The following is a 6,898-nucleotide window of genomic DNA, read 5'->3' as shown; positions in this document are numbered from 1 at the left end:
TCTCCCGGGCACACTTGTACGGATCCTCGGGGGACCGAGTGCTCGGGGGCCGCTACACGCAGCCCCGAGCACTCTCTCCTGGAACTTCCTCCAGTGGGTCCTCGGGATACTTGGGTGCCCAGGGGGTCACCGCTCGCGGCTCCGGGCACACTTCTCTCGGTACTTAGCTTTCCTGGCCGTCGGGGGACTCGGGTGCTCGGGGGTCACCGTATACCTCCCTGAACACTTTCTTCCCGGCACTTAAACTTCGCAGATCATCGGGGAACCTGGGTACTCGGGGACCACTGACCGTGGCCCCGAGCGCTCTCTCCCGGGACTTAATCTTTTTTACCTCGCGGAGGAGGCCCCGCGGAATGGCGCCACGTGGCGGATTGCTGGCCTGGCCTCGGGATTCGGGGGCCCCTGGTTCCTGATTCACCAACAACGGCAATTCAAACTGATTTGACACCCTGCAGGGGAGTACTCCTGAATCCACACGAAATAAGACCACCACGCACACAACTTGTCAGTTGCGAGTGATGATTCACGTATCCACCCTGAACCTTTGTTTCCATGTCAGGTAATGTGGAGGTCACCTAAATCCCGTGCGTACCATGACTTACCAGCGCAATCTTAGGCACCCCTAACAACATTCCAGCTCACATCTCGACATATAGGTCAAATGAACGTGGCAACTTACGATACTTGGCTTACCCGTCCCATATCCGAAAATGTGGTGAGTATGAAAAAATGCTAAAGTTAACGGCACCGACGGACGGTGCTTAACCAATACAAGCGGTCTACGGTATCTGGGCTCATCTCCCGATCTACCCATAGCACCACCCACATCTTGTCTTATCCTCACATCTCATACATATCAATATCATCATTGTATTTGTGAACAATAAGTAATTCCTAAGCTCGCAAACAATAGTTAGACTATTGCTCAACTTCTACTGATAACCTATGCATTGCTAAGCATATCAAACATATTTGTAATTAGACATCAGCAATGTTATCAAGGCTATAAGGATATAGATAAACAACAACTCAAGGAAGAAGTGATGCAATCAACATAGGTTCTACTCATATAAGCCCGACATCAACTCACTGAACATATAATCATATATAAGCACTAATTCATTAATTTAGACTTCATTCGGTTTGAACCAAAGGATGCAATATGCTTAGATGCTTACCTTGCTGCTCAGGCGATTGTCTGATACTACCCACGCAGAATTCACAGAACTAGTGTGGCTTGGTGTCACCTTAAACCACACTAGCGTCACGCTCCGGATCCTCGTTCACTAAAGAAGAACGCGTGCAATGATGAGTATGAATGAAGTGCAACACTATGTACTATAATATGCATAATAATAAGCTAAAAGTGCAAGACATGCAAAATAATAGTAAACTTTACGATGGAAACGACTTTGAAAAGCTAACAAGAGGCCGGAGACTTCAGGTTGAACTCGGAATATCCGGGTTCTGGAACCTCCGAGTTCTACTTTAGACAGGGGTTCTCGATTAGCTAACTCGAAAGGTTCGGGCGGAGTCCGGATATTCCCTGTTAGGTCAGAATATCCAAGTGGGGCTCCAAACAGGGTTCTCTGCTAAATCGAAATCAAATTAACCCAGAACCTCCAGGCTATACCCGGAATCTGCGGGTTGGGCGGATTATTCGAGTAAGGCTCTGAGGGATGGTGCTCAGTTAAAAGCATCGTGAATTACACGAACCCTGCAGGTTTAACTCGGAACATTCGGGTTGGACCGACTTGAACTTCTCAATGGTTTTCCATGACTGATTTGACTCGCATGTTGAATTTATCCTACATAAACATAGATATACACTATACAAAGGTTTCTAGACCTAAAACGCACCCCAAATCCTAAAGATTTTCGAGGACAATTCAGCAGGGGTTTCACTGGACTACCCGGAACCTCCAAGTTCTACCCGGACTATCCGGTTTACTACAGAGAGCGTTTCTTTATGGGGAGAAATGGCCGATTTTATTTGCAAGCTTCCTCGATCTAAAGAGAAAAAAATTTGCACTATTTTATGGACTCCAAACTTCATCTATCAACATGGTAACATGATTTCATGACTTAAACTCATCCAAAGCCTCGAAATCACTCCTAAGCATCAAGAACACGAAAAGCGTTGCAACTTCGCGACCGAAGCTCCAACCTCGAAATTTATCGAACAAAAATGCACATTCTTGCCATAAGAGTTTAGGAGACTCATCCAAGATGATTCGGCGAGGTTGGTGATCGTCGAGGAAGGTGGAAAAGCTCAGAAAGGGGAAGAACGCCGGTGTTCCTCATGCTTCAACCAAGAACATCAAAATAAGTCAAGAATGGATCGAATCCTTCGGAAAAACATAAATAAATTGGATGGGTGAGAAGCTTAGGAGCTAAGGATCGCATTAATAACACATGCATGCCTCGATTCCTTCTCTTGAGGTGGAATTTTAGGAAGAAGGATAGAGTGCTTGAGAGAGGGAGAGACTCCTTTGGCTTGGGCAGTTGGAGAGGAGAAGGAGCTTAGGTGGGGGAGAGAGAGAGAGAGAGAGAGAGAGAGAGAGAGAGAGAGAGAGAGAGATCAGGTGTTGCTGCTGCCAAAGGGAGAGAGGGAGTGGTTAACCACCAATATGGACCCCATATGCTAGAGAAAGAAATCTGTTTTAACTGTGAATTCATTTGTTTTCTATCCCAATTTTTTTTCTCTCATCTAATTGACTTAAAACCAAATGCTCTAATATTCTGAAACAAAATTACCCCAAATCAAACATAATGCTTATGCAGCATGATTGTGTTTAATTACGTGATTACGATTTCAGGATGCGATAATGTTTGAATTGACCATTATGCCCTTGCCAACTAGAGTCTATATGTACAAGCTTTTATGTTGCAAGTCATGTCAATATGTGATGTATCCCATTATACCTTATTTTATTGAAACTTCTTGTACAATTAAAAGCAAAAAGAAATTCGCTGATTTGATTGGATCATCAACACAATATGCACATATGACCATACCTCAAAAAATTTAGTGCATAGCATACCAGAAAACATGTATTTTTAGAGAAAAAGATGAGTTACCGTGATACATGAACATGCGCTTTCAGATACAATTATTTGGTAGCACACAATATGCACAAGTCACTGAAACTTCCATAAGCAATCTCATAAAGTTACATGGATGTGTTGAGCTATCTATCTCCTAACTGCATGTCACCAATACATTTCTTGAAGAAACTGACATGCTCCAATTTCAGAGAACAATATGAGCAAAAAACACACACATATTCAGAAAGCACACATTTTCAAAGAGTTTGCATTCACATTTCACAACCCGTTCACTATTGCATCCACATCTCACATACCGTGGCTACCAGTCACAACTAGAGTAAAAATTATCCATGCCACATGTCATCCCTGGAGGAGAAGCAACAACACGCATTTTGGCAAGAGCTTGGTAATCTGTCTGAACATACACGGAACGAACTGAACAACAGATCTAGGAACAACCATTTCAATCCAAGTTATATCCATCACCTACATGCCATGAAACAAGCAAACATTCTACACTTTAAAACATCTTCAGGTTACTATAAAATCAAAAACTTCAACTCAGAGCAAATCCTGCAGAAAACATGAATACCGGATATTCCGGTGTGTTCTGCTCTAAACACCGAACCATCCGTTGAGTGTAGCACTATTTGTTGCAGAAATTTTTTCTCTCTGCAAGAAAAAGTCCGGTGAAAGCTTCTGGTGATCTCATGTTCATCACCAAATAATCTGGTGTGTGACAATTCACTGAACCACCCTTCTGCAACCTCTCTGCAACAAAAGGTCCGACGCATTCTTGGTGTTCACAAACTCAGCAATGGACTATCCGGTGTACATATTCAAACTTGACACTAAAAATCTCCTCTTTGCAGAAAATACTCCGACGCTCTCTAAGTCCATCGTCGAACCATTCGGTGTTCGCTTTTGTTTCTGTTTCGGTACTGAAAATGCTCTAGTGCTCACTTTACCGTAATACCGGACTATCCGGTGTGGTAAAAACCTACATACTGGATGTTCTAGTGAGGCATAATTTCCAGGATTTTGAAACAGTCTGCTCCAATTCAAATTTTGATTATCCATAAAAAAGATCACACCCGAAGATATTTCAAATTTTTGACAAAGTAAGGGAGAAATGGATGTAACTTTTTTTAGATGTTCGTAGAGTAAAAAATGTAGAAATCGGAGTCTGTATGCAAAAGTTATGTCTGTTTTACCGAATGCACTCGAGGTCACCTATCAAATTATAACCCTCGACGAAATTTGGCAAAATCAGTCATTAGTGATGGGTCATGATTATGACGCGTCATTAATGATCTTTGACAAAGAAGATTAAAAGAATAAAATATCCGATTTCTATCATAACTGTGTGATAGTAAAGATGTTAAGGTGGCTACATACGCGAGTAGTAAGTAATGGGTTTGATTCTCATGGAACTCAAACTTAAAAATAATGTGAAAAAAAAATGGCTTGTTAGGCATATAAGATGAGCCTACGTCGGGATGGCTCGGGTGAAAAAATTATTATTTTTACTTTTAAAAAAAATATAAAATATATTTATCAATTATTAGTGACGGGTTAGGATGACTCAGTGAATTTTTTTGACTTTTTTATGTAAAAAATATAAAAAATATTTATCAATCATCAGTAATAGATAAGATTATAACGCGTGTTTGTGAATGAAGTTAGGGATAAGAACAACGCCGCCTGCGATTCTGGAAGTTTCGGCTGGAGCAATCAATCAGAGAATCCAGAGCTCACAGCTTGGGTGGACGGTAAGGATCGGAACCAATCAGATCGCCACGAAACGTCGCGATTGGGGAAGATGGCGTCAGGCTCGAGTCAGGCCACTCAAGCGGCCGGCTTCTGGTTTCTGAACATTAGCAGTTGGCCGTGGTCAAAGCAGGAGTACGATTGCATGATTTAAGTATCCCTGCTTTGCTAATCGGTCAAGCCGGCCTATCAATTGATCAGCTCACAGCTCCTAATCACTTCACTGGTGATAATTTAATGCTACTACTCCATATGCTTCTTTCTTTTTGAGAGAGTTAGTGCTCCATGCTTCTAGATCAGCATGGGTATGCTCTCTATGATTGGTTATTGGACAACCTTGGGCTGGATTTTTTTTTTCTCTTCATTTTCTGTGACGGCGTGCTGCACGGGTGCCTAGCCTTTCATTAGTTTTCGCATGATATGATCAGATCAGATCAGCCCATGGCTGCTATTGAGAACAGGTGGAGTGCTAAGCTTAGGCAAGGTCGGCGACGCCCATGGCTGCTATTGAAACGTGACACGTGCTCTCTTTTCTTTCCTTGTGGAGTGGCAGCGCCCATGCTTGACGTGGAAGTAGTATCAGGAACTGCATGCACTCCACCTGTTCTCTGAATTTTTTCATGTTCAGCTGAACCTCCAGCCAACAAAATTACTGGCGTTCTAACTAATCAATCATTCGATCGAAACGCCAAAAAGTCAAATCTATGGCACCTGCAACAGGTCCAATGCTGCATAGCAGTTGAGTTGTGTCGAAGCCTCATGTTTCTCGGACTCGGACTCGGACACGGACACATCCAGAACTCCATCCACATCGATCGTGGCTTGCGGTTTTCAGCCGTAGTTGAGCAGCAACGGCGGCCTACGTTTTCTGAAGGCTCACACGCATCAATCAAATATCCGCAAGCCAACTTCCAAACGGCGCACTTGGTATCGCGATTCGCAAGTGCTCGTTCGCGCGGACGACAAGCGGGGATTAAAATTTCATCGAATTTTTACAAATTTTGGAGTCAAACAAAATATTTAATTTCGTTTTTTTTACTACAGAGTAGAGGATCAAAATTAACTGAAATTTTAAGAAAATTTCATAAATTTTGATCTTTTCATCGATGAATAAAAAATTTGTGAAACAAAATTTAAATAACGACAAGTCAATAGCAGAAATGGACGTGCCAACTGAAAGGGCTTTACCTAATGCTCAACACTGTTGATAAACAGAGAAACCGAGAATCCCATTCGTCACGATTTCATTGTGCAAACGAGAGACAGACGGCATCGTCTCATCATTACGTATTTCTCTTGGGCAGGGCTTTTATCATGCGCTAATTAGCTTGCGAGGACCCTGGCTCCGACATCCGCGACCGAATAAACTTCTAAAGAAAACCGTGTGACTTTGTTTGGGTGATGGATTAGGTTAGGTGAAACGTCGTTCGTTAGCACCGTACATGTACAATATCTTGTAGTGTGTTCTACCTGACCAAAATAATTCGTCGACCCAACGTTCAGCAAGTGTGCATCTATATTCTATGTGATATGTTGCCGGGAGACTTTGTTGGAAGCTTGGAAATTTCTATGAATTTCCAAAAGAGCAGATGCTAAACTGTCGCGTATGAATAAGATTTTTCTTTCCTAACGCCAGTGGTGTGTGCCGTGCGCATTATGCGGCTTCTTCTCTTTCTCTGCCCGAAACAGATCCCTACGGAAATTGCTGAAAACAATCATTGACGAAATAGGTCTGGATAGTTAGTACTCACCGGGGTAAAGCATACATATGCTTGACAAAATGTAAAAGAAGATGTGAAAGGTGATTGTGCTTTAGGAGATGTGTTGGTTGCGCGATTGACTGGACGTGGGCAAAAGGCATATATATATATATATATATATATATATATATATATATATATATATATATATATATATATATATATATATATATATATATATATATTCACGAGTTGGAGTAACGAATATATATATTTTCACAGATTGGTTTAACGAAAATTTAATTTTTGCAGTTGAAAGTGCGAAAATATTTTTGTACATTGAGAGTATGAAAATACAAAATTTGTCGTGGGACCGA

This window comes from Phragmites australis, chromosome 1, assembly GCF_958298935.1.
Source record: "Phragmites australis chromosome 1, lpPhrAust1.1, whole genome shotgun sequence".
Taxonomy (NCBI): domain Eukaryota; kingdom Viridiplantae; phylum Streptophyta; class Magnoliopsida; order Poales; family Poaceae; genus Phragmites; species Phragmites australis.
Note: the sequence above shows the minus strand (reverse complement) of the source record.